Genomic DNA, 16,944 nt, shown 5'->3' on the forward strand with positions numbered 1-16,944 from the left:
ACAACGCATCCGCACAAACATCACCACCACAGCATTAGCATATTCATACGTCCAAATATACATCCATCCAAGATCTTGCAGGCCTGACGCCTAGCGCCAGCAGGATTAGCTTTACGCTTCGATTGTAATCATCCTCCTATTCAAGTATAGTGCAATATTTGGCAGTGTACCGTCCCTCCCGCGGTTGTTCCCACATTGGGTTTTCCGCGTCACCAAATCTCACGTGTCAATTTACATTACGTACTTTATTTCTCTATTCATTTATCAACATACGAACAATCAAACGAACAACCAACGAGTAAGACCGCATTGACCCTAATCAATCAACTTGGTAAAAAATACCTAAACACATACCTCTATTAGTCATGATTAATGGAGTGGATTGATCAAATTTTGACGGAAAATGGTTAGAATTTGAAAGGATTTGTCTTTTGTTAATTATGAATAATACACGGTTTTTTCGAGTTTTTACACGGACAGAGATGAACCCGGGAAAAGACGCAGCACCTACTGCGCCTCTTCCCCAGCTCCCTTCCAGCTCCATTTTCAAAAGTTCGTTATAAGTTAGTTGTTTGTGGGCTCATCTTTGGTGCGCCTCTTCTCCCACACCTTATATCATATATTTGGTTCTCTTGGACATTTATTTTTGTCCGGACCCGTATTTTGCCAAAGTAGACTGCGAAACCGTCGCAGTATTTTATCTCCCAGCAAGGATCTCGCTTGCAACAACGAGCTGATTTCCAACGGTGCTTAGGACGCGCCATTATCAGTCAAGCCCTTATGACGGTGTTTCGACACACCTTTATTAATACCTTTTTTCCCACCGAGAGTTCATGACAGCCGATTGCACTTCTCTAGACATGGATTTTGTTTGGAAGTAGACACAAGCAGATTCCCAGAAAATGATTCAATCCTGACATAATCATCAGCATATTCCCCGACAAGAGTTCGCTTGAGACCGACGCAAGAAGATTCCCCCAGCAGTTTCTGCCGACGTCCTGTTGTCCTCAATATTATTCGTTTCGAGAAAGAAGTCTCAAGTATAATCTATTCTTATGGCTAGCGAGCTTCCTTACGTAGTCTAATGGACTATAAATGACCCACCCCGATAGTCGACAGACTCTAAAATGTTCCAGACGACAGGTCCTTGGCTCAGACCCCTTGAGCCTCCTCGCTTCGCCATAGTCGCCAGGTTGTAATCTTCGATTGACCTGATGGTATACTTTGACTTTCGCCTTGTTCAAGCCTCAGTCAAAGTGGGGGCTATGTAGATACCTCATTTCTACACCTTCCGCCAACAACCCAATGATGTTTGGGCCGCATGTTTGGTACGGGGAATGATTTTTGTCAGTTCGTAAGTTTATCGTCAAGTGATACCTCAAACACTTGTGTCTACCCCTTGGTCGTCATCTAAGCGCTGATACGGTTGTTTTGACAGTATTTAGAGTTCATTTGGAGTCCGGGTCAAAAACCGCTTCATTTTCTAAAAACCGTTTAAAATGCCGAGTCGGAATGTCCTAGAATATTCCGGATATTTATTCCATAAATTAATTTTATATCTTTTGGTAAAATATATCCCGAAAATCTTATTTTACAAAATAAGGAAGTTGAGATCCACCGTAATTCCTTAAAAAAAACGCGGAATTCTTTCTTCCGCAGGAGGAAACCACTGAGGAAGTGACGCAGCAGATGCTGCGCCTCTTCGAAGGATCACAGCAGCTGCTGCGCCTCTTTCCCAGCTCGTTTTTGCCTGTTTTCATATTTTTTCCGTGATTTGTTTCCAAAGTTTGAGTCATTCCATAACTCTCCATATTTTTCAGTATAAATAGGGACCTTCGTTCCACATATTTTTCACGCGAGTGTCCGCCCTTCTCTTCTCCCTTTGCATTCTAAGAACGTGCTCTAAACTTTCGACGCCTACGTGCTTGATCAATCGACCACCTAAGCTCAGATCATTCTGAGTTCCAGTCACGTTGCATGACCAACCAATTTGACCACTACACATCAATCAATTTAATCTAAATCATCTAACGAGGGCACTTTCTACATACATTCGAGTCGAGCAATCACTAAACGTTAACTTAGTTAATCTCGTTTCGTCAAACATGTAAGTCTGAGGGTGTAAATCCCATCTTTTTATTGTATTTTATTTTTGTACTCATCGTTGTAAGATTTACGTCAAAAGTATGCTTAAAATCGACTTCTAAAAACCCCATTATTAAACAAGTTTTACGGATCAGCAGCAAACAGACATCGAGAAGAAACGCAGCAACAGCTGCGCCTCTTCTAAGAGTCGCAACATCTACTGTGCCTCTTCCAGAGGCTGCCGCTGTTTCTGCTCTTTTTCTTCTTCCTCGGTTTTTTTTTTGATTTCGTTCCTTTTATTTTACTTTCTTATTTTCTTCTTTCCTTCATTCATAATATATCCTAATACATTCTTAATAATTATCACGTTTTATTTACGGTTTAAATCCCTTATAATTAATATTTGCGGGTTTTCACCATTAAATCAAAGTCGGCTTTTTAGAGACTCGATTCGTTTATATCAAGTTTCTGGAGTTCGACTCTTGTATATGTTTTTATTATTTATTTCCAGTTTATCATGTCTTTCAAATTCGTTTTCGTCTTCATAATTAAACCTAATAAGTTTTAGCTCGTTAATTCATTTTTAACTCGTTTCAATCCGTTTTAATTTGTGTTTATTGCTTTTATGACGGTTTTATATGTAATTAATATGTTAAATCATTTTCACTTGAGTCGAATATCGATAATCAATCATTAAAACACCCTAACGAATGTTAACTTCCCGCGCCTCTTCCAAGGGGCAGAAATGTTGCGCCTGTTCCGGGAGGAATTTTGTCTCTGAATTTTCGTTCTTGCTTTGACTTAATCCTTTAATTACGTTATTAATTGACCATTAGCCGTAATATCACCCCTAATCTGTCCATATTTTTCCAACCTTATTTATTTTCCTCAAATCGTCCGTCTTAAGTATATTTTTGACGTAAATCAATTAAATCATTGTAATTCATTATAATTTTAATTATCGCTATTTTTTTTTTTATTTATTAGGGTTGATTTATTTGTTTGTTTTTCACATGTAATCAATTCTAACTCTCAAGTCGACATTAATGGTTGCTAAATTATTTGCTCACCGACATAGTTTAATTTACATGCTAGGATTAAAACGTTGGATGTTGCATTGCATTGCATGCATATAATCGACGCCATGTCAAGTACGAATGATTTCCCTAATCATTAGTAGAGGCCGCTATCGAGGCGGGCAGGATTAGGTGTTCAGTAAAAAAACTTCCTAATACGAACTGGAGCATATATTTTGCAACTTATGACTAATTTGAGTAGTTTGTAAACAGGACAAATATGAACAAATAAACTGGAAGTTTAAGCAATAAAACAATGACAAACAAGGAGGAAGTTTCTGTTTTTGTGAGACGATTTTCTGGTTGTATATAAACAAAATAAAATGCAGCAAAATGTAAAGATAGTCACATGCTTAAGCAACCACAAAGGCAAGCTTAACTCGTCCTCTTAATCAAGCCACGAAGGTCGAGATTAAGGCTACTCCACGAAGGAAGACGATTTGTTTTGCACAAAGCAAAGTGTTTTTCATATATTCCAAGTCTACCCTTTACAATCGAGGGTGAAGCCTTTATATAGGCAAATAAAACCGAAATCCTAAGCAAGATAAGAACCATCCAAGGGTTAAGAACTAACTAGTACAATGTGTTAATAAACTAACAATAAAGATAAATCTTGGAGAGCAAGGTGAGTTGTTATTGGTTGCTTCAAGGCTCCTCCTTTGTCTTCAAGTGTAGGATAGTTGGTGAGGATCTGGGCAGCTCAAAGGAGTCTAACATGTATTACTCAGCCCTTGTCGTGGCTGAACATTAATGCACTACATTTGTGGAGCAAAAGGAGAAACAATCCAAAATAGGACCACCATGAAGTCGCTTTCAGTGGCCAGATCATGTTGGCTGCTTTTTCTAATGTCAAAAGTCTCCTCAATCTAAATTATAAGCTTATCTTTCATCACTACATTTCATAAGGACTCTATTAGGATCACTACCCAGCCTTGGACGAGCATGTAACACCCGCGAATTTTCTATTTTGGCAATTATAATTTAATTAACCGTTTCATTGTCTTATTTATATTTTAATTATTTAATTTAATTAATTTCATTATTAAACATGATTTTTATAAATATTATATTTTTAAAGCTTAAGTTATACAAAATAAATATTTTGGTCGGATAATAATGATAATAATAATAATATCTCCCGTCTTGAGTTATAGTGGGCTTGAGACGAAAATTCTAGCGGAAACCGACTCAATTTGAGTTGTTGGGCTTTTTATAACTTATGGGCCTTTTCTCCTTCTCTTTTCTTTTCATAAAACCCTCACCTAACACCTCACAACTTCATCTCCCTCTTCATTTTTCTGAAATTCATCTTCAACAACCCTCACCATTTTTATACATCTATCTTACAAATCTTCAAAACACCATAATTTGCTCAATTCTTATCCGATTCAAGTGATTTTCGCGTCTATCTCTTCCTCTCATCGCCCTCCTTCTTTCTAGGTAAGAAAAGATCCGACTTTCCTCCATTATTGGGGCTGTCGAGCCATCCTCTATATGGTACCCTTTTTCTAGTTTCGATTTTTAGTCTTATTTTGTGTTTTCTTATGTTTAGGAGAAAGGTTAGTTGGCCCTAAGTGGATTCTTGCTTGTGAGACGATTACATTAGAGATTAAGAGCAAAAAGGTAACGGTGATGGGTTACTCGACTTTTATGTTAAAATTGTGTGGTTTTTGTAGTTATAATCTCACATGAATGTTAAAAGTTGTATCTTTCATGATTGGTGCTAATTTGGATGTTGAATATCATGCTTGTTTGAAATTCTCACATGTTTGGATGAAATTCTCATGCTACATCTCTTGAATCCGAAATTACCCATTCACATGCTCAAATATGTTGTTTTTCTGAGTTAGAATCATGATAGGATACGTAAACAATTGATGGGAAACGATTTTTGTTGGTTTCAAATGGTTTAGAAGTGTTTTGCATTGAATCCGCGTGTTTGTACTCCCGTGGGGGTGATGGCGTGGCCTCTCTTGACCGGGCTGGGAGATCCTCCGTAAATTTTGAGCACATTTTAGAAAGCTCGTAGTCCCAGTAGGTGACGGCGGCCGGTCTCTTGACCATGGGAGTACACCGAGGATTTTAGGTGATTTTGAGTTTTGGCGTATTCAGTAGGGTGACTGGCAGCCGGGTGACCTACTGGGAGTACACTCGAAGGTTTTTTCTGTGTTTTTGGAAATTTGGTCATATTCAGTGGGTGACCAGGCAATGGGTGACCACTGGGAGTGCAATCAAGGATTTATGAGAGTTTTGAAATTTGGTCAGTAGTCCCAGGGTGATGCGCAGTCTTGGCCTACTGACCGGGAGGAGTACACTGTAAAGTTTTATTTAAATTTTGATTTTGGCTTGTTGTCCCAAATGGTGGACGGCAGGTCTCTTGACCACTGGGAGTCCCCGTGAGCTCCTTTTCACTTGTAACCTCTAATGATCAATGGTTTATGCATGTATCTTCTTCCTTATTGATATTTGGTTAATATAAGACTTATTGATGTTATGTTCATGCAAACTATTGTTACTCGTACTTGTGATCGGAGTGTGACATTTTACATTGTGCGACTACTCGACATTCCTTATTTATTTGCCCTCGGACATTGGGTCACGATTAGGTGCCATTGTTTTCGAGTTGGGCTATCTTCCTTCCGCCTCTTCGGACCTTGGGGTACGGCTAGGTACCATTGTTCCGATTGGGGTTACTCGACCTTGGGGCACGGCTAGGTGTCATGGATCGAGTCTTGGATACGATTTGGGATTGTATGTCGACCGGGTGTCGTCCATCCCGAGAGTCCGCGATTTAGACTAGGACCGTATTATGATAGTCGTCCTACCAGGAGGTTGGAGTCTAGGGGTTTGTCTTGTTTGAGTCAAAGCCTTTGTAAATGTTTTACTTGTTACGGTCATTGGTGTGTTCTTATATACGAGAGTGCACGTCTTCTATGATTGTTGTGAGTGTCTTGGTCCTATCGGATACTAGTGGTGAGATGTAAGCCCCTAGTTGCGATATGATCGCCGGGATTGATGTTCCCATCCGTTCTTATGGTGAGATGTAAGCCATAAGTATGAATGTGACATTAGTAGCCACGTCCCGTGCTATGGTTGTTAAGAGGTTTTCAAAGTAATGGCTATTGGTTTCCATCCATGTATTTTCCATTCAATTGATCCGTTGTTTACCTTCTTCATATGATTCGATGCCTAACCTCATATCCATGTTTTGGTTACCTTGAATGCATGTTTAATATAATGTACCATGCCTATCTCATTAAGAATGCAATGTGCCTATCTCATTATGATTATCGTTTATATTCTCTTGTTCATATTATTCAAGTATGATGCATGATTAGTATGTTTAATTAAGTTCTTGCTTATGTGCATTTTGACATATTGTGGCTGGGAGAACCCTGAGTTACTCCCCACTGACTGTGGCGTTCATGTTTACATGAATGACAGGTTTGTGATGCAGATTATGGGGAAGACGTGTGAGCTAGCGAGAACGTTGACCCTTGGACCTTAGTTATAGGTTGCTTAGACTCACCTATCGTTAGACTTGTGTTTATTCGTGGGATATCTTTTCCCCAACGCACTTGTTTTCAATTGTAAAACTTAATTATCTTTCTTTTCATTTTTGTTTGATCGCTTATGGTGGATTTCGCACTTTAAGCTTTTAAAAAGGTTTTAAAAACCTCGTATTTTCCGCTTTTATTTGATGCCCTATCGAGGGGTGTCACAGTTGGTATCAGAGCATATGTTGCTCCCGACGCACACACGTGTACCCCGAATTTAAACTTGAACTTGACCTCAAATAATGAATGAGAGATGGGTAGAACTAAGGACCTAAGTTGGTAGTCTCTTTGTGCATGCTATTTGTTAGGTGCTAACATGGTTGACTCTTTTGGTGTCTTGAGAAGATGGTACGACCAACCAAGGTGGAGAATACTATCATGGAAGCCCTTACTCTAATTCTTCGGAATCAACGAAATGCCAATGCTCAAGTTAATCATCACCCTATCCGTCGTGGCAAGAGACCCTTTGTGCCCTCATCTTCGTCGTCTTCTAGCAAGAAGAGGTTGGTGCCGAGAGTCCAAGGACAAGAAGTACAAGACCATGGAGGACAAGAGCCAATAGTGCAAGAGCCGAAAGGACAAGTACCTACATCTACTAATAGGCTTAAGGAGAACCGCAAGTGCTTCAAGTGTGGACAAACTTATCACCCCGGGATTGGATGCTATGCTATGCCCTTGAAGTGTTACCATTGCAAGAAGCCCGGACATCTCTTCAGGAATTGCCCCGAGAAGAAGACTATCCCTCCTCCTCTCCCTCATGCTCCGGAAGCCGAGCCAAGAATAATCACTCTTGTCGAGAATCAAGTCGGAACCGCCGTTCCTCCCGACACCGTTATGGGTGTGTTTCCTATCCTTGATCCACCTTTCCTTACTTTTACCCCGTGATGCTCATCCTTCCTTTCTAAACTCTCCTTTGCTTCACCTTTGAAGCTAGTTTGGTACCCACCCGACCTATTCTTCGTTTTTGTTTCTCCTTACATAACATCTTGCATACGGATCTCTTACTCTTGAAGAATGTCTTCACCGTCTTAAAGATACCTCCCTCTCTTCGAGAACCTTGTCATATTCCCTTGTCTTTGCGCTTCTATGCCTTTCGCAACTCTTATTCCATATCTTGAAAGTTGTCTTTGTACCTTTTCCCCTTATAAGAGCCCTCCTGTACACCTTCATCTTTGCCTTATGGAATGTTAACTTTTGGTCGAGTAATTTGACTTTTGTAGAGCTTGGTTGTGGTTGACCTTTAACCCTGGTTTTGAGAGGTCGTGATGTTAGAAAGACTTAGGTAGTGTGATGAGACATACTTAGTGATTCTTATACCTAATTCCTTGACAAAGTGAGTATAATTGATTGGTGGATTCTTGTGTCAGAAATAAGTTGCCTATGTGATTAAAATTATAGAACTTGGCTTTGTTGTTTATGTTTGTGATTTGAAAGCTTAGTAGGTTGAGTGTCGTCACCTTAGGAGTAAACATGAGATAAGTTGAGGATATGAATTTGGAAGAAAACCCAATCTTAGATGTTAATGATCCCGAATAGAATGGTGATGTGATTTGATATTAGTTGTCCTTTGGGAATTTGGTTGAGAAGTCTTTGTTAATTCGTTCTTTGGTTTTTAAAACATCGAGGTTGTGTCGAGAACTTGAGATAAAGAGACGTTGTTATACTTGAGTGGTAGACTTACTTTAGGGATATCCTAATATGTGATAGGATAGGTGAACGATGAGTCTAACCAATGTATCAACCCTTAAGCGAGCGTTCATTTTTACCTTGATCAGCCATAGAGGTGTAATACTTTAAGAGAGACTTGCATATAAGGAATGAGAGGAATTGCCTTGACCCTCGTTTTGGAATTTGGTCGTTTTGTTATGATGGTACGATATCCTAATAGGTGTGACCTTGTTAGAGAGAACCTTAAGTCTTAGTAAGTGTATGGGTTAAGCCTTGAAATCCTCCTTCGTACCATTAATCATCTTCCTTCCCTTCGTTCATACCTTGCTTGTATTTAATTCTTAAGTATAAAAGTTTACTTGTCATTTCCTTGCCTTGAATACCTCTCTAATTCTAATGTCTCTTACTGGTGTTAACTAGTTACCTTTATTGTTGACTCCTTTAATCTCACACCTCGTCATGTTCCTGTATCCCTTTGAAATTTCCTATCATTTCTTGACCTGGTTATTACTCTTTGTTTCTTTAGTGGAGTGATGGCATTGTTGGCTATGTTGTAGAGTGAGTGAGATGCTCTTTGAGGATTCTTTGTGAGCCTTGATTTCGTCAAAATTGGATTAGTGGAACTTGAGTTGAGTTGGGTAGGAAAAATTGTATGACAAACCTATTTACTTTTGGTTGGTGGTCTTTATGATTTGGGGAATGTGATCATCTATGCTTGCGAATTCGGGTGTGGATAAGAGTTTGGTTTGGAGTGTTAGAAAGTATAAAGACCTTGAGATTTTGACCTTTGATTGAGGATTTTAGCATAGTGAGAACTCCTAGTAGTCGATAGTTGGTTAGGTGTGTAACTGTTTTAGTAGTTTTGATCTTTCTTGGAAATCGTTTATAGATGATTTATATTTGAGAGTTATGGAATCACAAATGTGGTGAAGTACCTTGTTTTATGGAATAGCTTAGATGTAGAGTGACGTGAGTTATCTTGAGTAATCCTTGGAGGTAATATGGTTGTGAGATTTACTTTATTAGGAAGTTTTAGAAGCCGTCTAGGATCGTGTTGTCATTTGAGATTTCACTTTTTGGCGTTTCCTTGTTGTTTAAATTCCTTCCTTCCTTAAGCATAAGCGTTTCCGTTCATACCTCTCTTCTTCGCTTCATCATGCTCCTCCTTTAAATGTGATACTCGTAAATTGTGAAACTCTGTTTTTGATATCCTTGTAGATTCGATTTCAACTCTTCTCCTAGGAAGTTCATCATAGCTCTTTTGTTAGTCAAGTTTGAACCCTCTTAGCGTACCTTGTTTTCATGATGTCAAAGTTTTCTTCATTTCGTACTATTTCTAAACATTTCAAGCTACCACTTTTGATCCATTGTTAAAAGTTTGTGTTACTTTTACAAAACCCTCCCTATTTTTAAAGGTTTGAAAATGAGAATTTGATTTAGTTATCCTTTTGTTATATGAGTATAACTCCTTTTTATTGATTTTTAATTGCTAAACCCGAGTTACTTTTAACTTTGCTCAATTTCTAACTAGCTTTGATCTACTTATGATTTCGTTGTCAAAAGTTTAATATTATATTTTCAGGAATTTGACTTCCTTTTGAATTTAGAAATGAAACCTCTACTTCTATTTTGATCTTTGCAAAAAAAAAAAAAAAAAAAAAAATTTGAGTGAATTGCCTTCTCTTTTGATTTTGACGTTGATCGGATGTTAGAACTCGTTATTTGAAACGTTTAATAACTTGTTCTGCGCTTGTCGGCGAATGATTTTTGTTTTAAATTTGTCTTAGACTTGGAAAGTTAGCGTTCTTGTGTGCACGACAAGAGCAATTTCGTTCCATGAATGAGACTTATACTTTTGAAAATTTTTATTAATGTTTTTGAAAGTATTTTGATTTTCGATTTATACAAATGATTTGCTTTTGACCATATCTTCGATTTGGAATGTGATGTTCTTGAATGCGCAACGAGAGCATTTTCGTTCCTTTGATGAGAATTTGGTTATGTCGGAAAATTTTAATTGAGACTTAAAAAGGATTTTGATTCTTACGATAAGTAACCTTTTAATGTTTTGTTTACCGATTTCAAAATTTCGGTTTTATTTTATACGACATTTCATTTCCATTTTCAAGTTTCGAGGACGAAACTTTTTAAAAGATGGGGTGATTGTAACACCCGCGAATTTTCTATTTTGGCAATTATAATTTAATTAACCGTTTCATTGTCTTATTTATATTTTAATTATTTAATTTAATTAATTTCATTATTAAACATGATTTTTATAAATATTATATTTTTAAAGCTTAAGTTATACAAAATAAATATTTTGGTCGGATAATAATGATAATAATAATAATATCTCCCGTCTTGAGTTATAGTGGGCTTGAGACGAAAATTCTAGCGGAAACCGACTCAATTTGAGTTGTTGGGCTTTTTATAACTTATGGGCCTTTTCTCCTTCTCTTTTCTTTTCATAAAACCCTCACCTAACACCTCACAACTTCATCTCCCTCTTCATTTTTCTGAAATTCATCTTCAACAACCCTCACCATTTTTATACATCTATCTTACAAATCTTCAAAACACCATAATTTGCTCAATTCTTATCCGATTCAAGTGATTTTCGCGTCTATCTCTTCCTCTCATCGCCCTCCTTCTTTCTAGGTAAGAAAAGATCCGACTTTCCTCCATTATTGGGGCTGTCGAGCCATCCTCTATATGGTACCCTTTTTCTAGTTTCGATTTTTAGTCTTATTTTGTGTTTTCTTATGTTTAGGAGAAAGGTTAGTTGGCCCGGAAGTGGATTCTTGCTTGTGAGACGATTACATTAGAGATTAAGAGCAAAAAGGTAACGGTGATGGGTTACTCGACTTTTATGTTAAAATTGTGTGGTTTTTGTAGTTATAATCTCACATGAATGTTAAAAGTTGTATCTTTCATGATTGGTGCTAATTTGGATGTTGAATATCATGCTTGTTTGAAATTCTCACATGTTTGGATGAAATTCTCATGCTACATCTCTTGAATCCGAAATTACCCATTCACATGCTCAAATATGTTGTTTTTCTGAGTTAGAATCATGATAGGATACGTAAACAATTGATGGGAAACGATTTTTGTTGGTTTCAAATGGTTTAGAAGTGTTTTGCATTGAATCCGCGTGTTTGTACTCCCGGCCGGGTGACGGCAGCTCTTGACCACCGCTGGGAGATCCTGTAAATTTTGAGCACATTTTAGAAAGCTTTGTAGTCCCAGGGTGACGTGGCGTCTCTTGACCATTGGGAGTACACTGAGGATTTTAGGTGATTTTGAGTTTTGGGCGTATTCCCAGCCGGGTGACCGGCAGCCGGGTGACCGGCTGGGAGTACACTGAAGGTTTTTTTGTGTTTTTGGAAATTTGGCTGTATTCCCAGCCGGGTGACCGGCAGCCGGGTGACCGGCTGGGAGTGCACTGAAGGATTTATGAGAGTTTTGAAATTTGGCTGTAGTCCCAGCCGGGTGACCGGCGGCCGGTCTACTGACCGGCTGGGAGTACACTGTAAGTTTTATTTAAATTTTGATTTTGGCTTGTTGTCCCAGCCGGTGGACCGGCAGGTCTCTTGGCCATTTGGGAGTCCCCTGTGAGCTCCTTTTCACTTGTAACCTCTAATGATCAATGGTTTATGCATGTATCTTCTTCCTTATTGATATTTGGTTAATATAAGACTTATTGATGTTATGTTCATGCAAACTATTGTTACTCGTACTTGTGATCGGAGTGTGACATTTTACATTGTGCGACTACTCGACATTCCTTATTTATTTGCCCTCGGACATTGGGTCACGATTAGGTGCCATTGTTTCCGAGTTGGGCTATCTTCCTTCCGCCTCTTCGGACCTTGGGGTACGGCTAGGTACCATTGTTCCGATTGGGGTTACTCGACCTTGGGGCACGGCTAGGTGTCATGGATCGAGTCTTGGATACGATTTGGGATTGTATGTCGAATCGGGTGTCGTCCATCCCGAGAGTCTGGCCAGATTTAGACTAGGACCGTATTATGATCGTCGTCCTACCAGGAGGTTGGAGTCTAGGGGTTTGTCTTGTTTGAGTCAAAGCCTTTGTAAATGTTTTACTTGTTACGGTCATTGGTGTGTTCTTATATACGAGAGTGCACGTCTTCTATGATTGTTGTGAGTGTCTTGGTCCTATCGGATACTAGTGGTGAGATGTAAGCCCCTAGTTGCGATATGATCGCCGGGATTGATGTTCCCATCCGTTCTTATGGTGAGATGTAAGCCATAAGTATGAATGTGACATTAGTAGCCACGTCCCGTGCTATGGTTGTTAAGAGGTTTTCAAAGTAATGGCTATTGGTTTCCATCCATGTATTTTCCATTCAATTGATCCGTTGTTTACCTTCTTCATATGATTCGATGCCTAACCTCATATCCATGTTTTGGTTACCTTGAATGCATGTTTAATATAATGTACCATGCCTATCTCATTAAGAATGCAATGTGCCTATCTCATTATGATTATCGTTTATATTCTCTTGTTCATATTATTCAAGTATGATGCATGATTAGTATGTTTAATTAAGTTCTTGCTTATGTGCATTTTGACATATTGTGGCTGGGAGAACCCTGAGTTACTCCCCACTGACTGTGGCGTTCATGTTTACATGAATGACAGGTTTGTGATGCAGATTATGGGGAAGACGTGTGAGCTAGCGAGAACGTTGACCCTTGGACCTTAGTTATAGGTTGCTTAGACTCACCTATCGTTAGACTTGTGTTTATTCGTGGGATATCTTTTCCCCAACGCACTTGTTTTCAATTGTAAAACTTAATTATCTTTCTTTTCATTTTTGTTTGATCGCTTATGGTGGATTTCGCACTTTAAGCTTTTAAAAAGGTTTTAAAAACCTCGTATTTTCCGCTTTTATTTGATGCCCTATCGAGGGGTGTCACAGAGCAGCTTAAGGCATGTAAGAATGTCTCAAAGCCCTTGTTACACACAAGTGCCCAAACAGACCATCGCATAACTTTGTTGAAATCAGTCCCATCTTGCAGACGCCATAACTTGCTCCTCAGAATGAACTAGCATGCCCCACATATACCAAATGAAAGCTAAATGAGTTACCTTCCATATCCAATTAGAATCATGCCAAGGTGTTGCCTGGTTTGAGAGGTATGATCATTTTAGTACTGACAGGTCAGGCTGAACCTGTGCTGTACATTTCAGCAAGCAGTGACAGTTTCAGATGGCATAACTCTTGACTCAAGATGAACCACGTGATGACCCATATACCAAATCGAAGCTAAATGAGTTTGCTATCATATCCAACTGTACTCACGCAAGAACATGGCCTGGATCTTGAGTTATTAAACTGTTAGTAAGTTCAGGTCAGAAATGCTGTAACTGGAATATGTAATCATGCCAGTCTTTGAGGGATTACTGAGGAAAATTCACACGGTGAAACTTGACCATTCCAAGTCCATGAGAAAGATGACTTTCTCAAGATTTTATACATATAAAGAACATAATTTTTGACCAAGTAAAACTCAAGATATGGAGCAAACAAAATGACCATAATTCTGCAATCAAAACAGAAATGCTATGTTTTAATGTTCTTTGCTCAAGTAATTTCTTCCTTGGATTGTCATTAGCATTTTCCCTTTAATTGATCACAAAAATGGCATGCCCATATTTCAACTCCTGTTGCAAATCCCCTTTCTTCAAAAGAATTTGCCTCAAATTCCGTTTGATAAAAACCATAACCAACATCAACTTCTTTAATTATTGAAAGCATGTAAATCCTAATTTTTCTATGAATCTATGATGTATCTCCTTGAAGCCATTCAGAAAAATTCTCATTAGGGTATGAAAATGAACGACCCTATCTTGTTGCTCCCGCTGCAAACCCCCCAACTTGAAAGAATTTGACCTCAAATTTGATAAACGAAATCAATATAAAGGACCTATGAACCATCATCTTTGCTTTAAGCTCATCAGTGCCCAGCCATAGGAGATTGTATACATAAAATTTGGCTCCCTTACTCAGCTGCAACTTCAGGGGTGGTTCATTTTCAATTCCACCCGGATCAAACACCAACATGATGTACCTAGGGGTAATTACAGCAATAACCATTACACCATACCCAAACCCAAGGCTGCAACACACCTTAAGATATATCAGCTCAACTCCTTTGCTTCTTACACGCTTGGGCTCCTTCCTTACATCAAGTACATGAATATATGGTGCATTGCATTCAAAATACTCAAGTGGTCCACGCAACAGTTCCATTTGGTGATACACAAGTTCAAACGAGAATGATTTCAGATTTTGTGGCACAATGGGATTATTGAAATGAGTGAGCCATGATAAGGGCCTATCACAAATGGGTTTTTGCTTTGTTATTTCAGAATTAAGCCCAACACTCAAGGAAAGAATATCACTTATCACATTAGACAACTCATTTGCCTAAATATTTATCCAACAAGCAATTTCTGAATATAAGCTACTGTAAAGATTGATTCTTTTCAGAATGCCACCTTGGTTCACTTTTTCCAACTTAGTTTTTAAATCAAGCATGGATGATTTCGTAATAAAATTGTTCTTCACAACATATCTCAATCTTTGCTCATGTTTCATTTTACTCATCACACTATTCTTATTTGGAGGAGTAATATCATTGAACCAAAGTAGGGCATTATTTCTCAAGCATGAAACAACCAGTTCACTTTTCCTTTTTACATAAATATGGATGCTCTCAAAGGAGCACTCAACCCCATATAACCATGAAATAACAGTTCTACTGTCAACACAACAACAAAGGGGAAGATGGAACCTTTTACCTCTATCTCTAAGGACGGGAGAAGGCTTAGAGCCTTAGAGTGCACCTCCATGTGAGTGTCAATAGGAAACATGTTGTAAATGATTGTACTTCATCGTGGCCTTTAATCACCACATTCAAAGCATCATCAAAAACAGGGGGAAGCTCGGGATTGAAGCAAACATCACCCTTTTCATGAACATAATCAGTAAACAATGAAGACACCATTTCAACAAGGAAAGGAAGGGCCTTTGTAGGTGTAAAGATGCTGACTTGATGTTACTCTAAGAAAATGAAGTCTATACTTTGTTGTGAGTAAAGAAAGGAAAACAAATTTCAGAAATTCAGGTTTCCAAAATAAGGATCTCAGGAATGGCATTTGAATAAAGTAACGATGTTTTTATGTTTAAAACCACTCAACTAAGTAACCTGGCTCTGATACCAATTTGGAGCATATATTTTGCAACTTATGACTAATTTGAGTAGTTTGTAAACAGGACAAATATGAACAAATAAATTGGAAGTTTAAGCAATAAAACAATGACAAACAAGGAGGAAGTTTCTGTTTTTGTGAGACGATTTTCTGGTTGTATATAAACAAAATAAAATGCAGCAAAATGTAAAGATAGTCACAAGCTTAAGCATCCACAAAGGCAAGCTTAACTCGTCCTCTTAATCAAGCCACGAAGGTCGAGATTAAGGCTACTCCACGAAGGAAGAATGACTCCACGAAGGAAGACGATTTGTTTTGCACAAAGCAAAGTGTTTTTCATATATTCCAAGTCTATCCTTTACAATCGAGGGTGAAGCCTTTATATAGGCAAATAAAACCGAAATCCTAAGCAAGATAAGAACCATCCAAGGGTTGAGAACTAACTAGTACAATGTGTTAATAAACTAACAATAAAGATAAATCTTGGAGAGCAAGGTGAGTTGTTATTGGTTGCTTCAAGGCTCCTCCTTTGTCTTCAAGTGTAGGATAGTTGGTGAGGTTCTTGGCAGCTCAAAGGAGTCTAACATGTAGTACTCAGCCCTTGTCGTGGCTAAACATTAATGCACTGCATTTGTGGAGCAAAAGGAGAAACAATCCAAAATAGGACCACCATGAAGTCGCTTTCAGTGGCCAGATCATGTTGGCTGCTTTTTCTAATGTCAAAAGTCTCCTCAATCTGAATTCTAAGCTTATCTTTCATCACTACATTTCATAAGGACTCTATTAGGATCACTACCCAGCCTTGGACGAGCAGCTTAAGGCATGTAATAATGTCTCAAAGCCCTTGTTACACACAAGTGCCCAAACAGACCATCGCATAACTTTGTTGAAATCAGTCCCATCTTGCAAACGCCATAACTTGCTCCTCAGAATGAACTAGCATGCCCCACCTATACCAAACGAAAGCTAAATGAGTTACCTTCCATATCCAATTGGAATCATGCCAAGGTGTTGCCTAGTTTGAGAGGTATGATCATTTTAGTACTGACAGGTCAGGCTGAACCTGTGCTGTACATTTCAGCAAGTCGTGGCAGTTTTCAGAGGGCATAACTCTTGACTCAAGATGAACCACGCGATGACCCATATACCAAATCGAAGCTAAATGAGTTTGCTATCATATCCAACTGTACTCACGCAATAACATGGCCTGGATCTTGAGTTATTAAACTGTTAGTAAGTTCAGGTCAGAAATGCTGTAACTGGAATATGTAATCATGCCAGTCGTTGATGGATTACTGAGGAAAATCCGCAC

At 38.5% G+C, this 16,944-nt stretch overlaps 1 long non-coding RNA gene across 1 annotated transcript; it reads left to right on the forward strand.

Moving 5' to 3' along the window:
* The first annotated feature begins 10,771 nt into the window (after window positions 1-10,771).
* LOC141594297 (uncharacterized) lies at window positions 10,772-13,172 on the forward strand. Its single transcript, XR_012522105.1, has 3 exons — window positions 10,772-11,047; window positions 11,160-11,231; window positions 13,056-13,172. It is a non-coding gene; the product is annotated as an uncharacterized LOC141594297 (long non-coding RNA).
* The last annotated feature ends 3,772 nt before the right edge of the window (window positions 13,173-16,944 follow it).

Source organism: Silene latifolia, chromosome 8 (assembly GCF_048544455.1).
Source record: "Silene latifolia isolate original U9 population chromosome 8, ASM4854445v1, whole genome shotgun sequence".
Taxonomy (NCBI): domain Eukaryota; kingdom Viridiplantae; phylum Streptophyta; class Magnoliopsida; order Caryophyllales; family Caryophyllaceae; genus Silene; species Silene latifolia.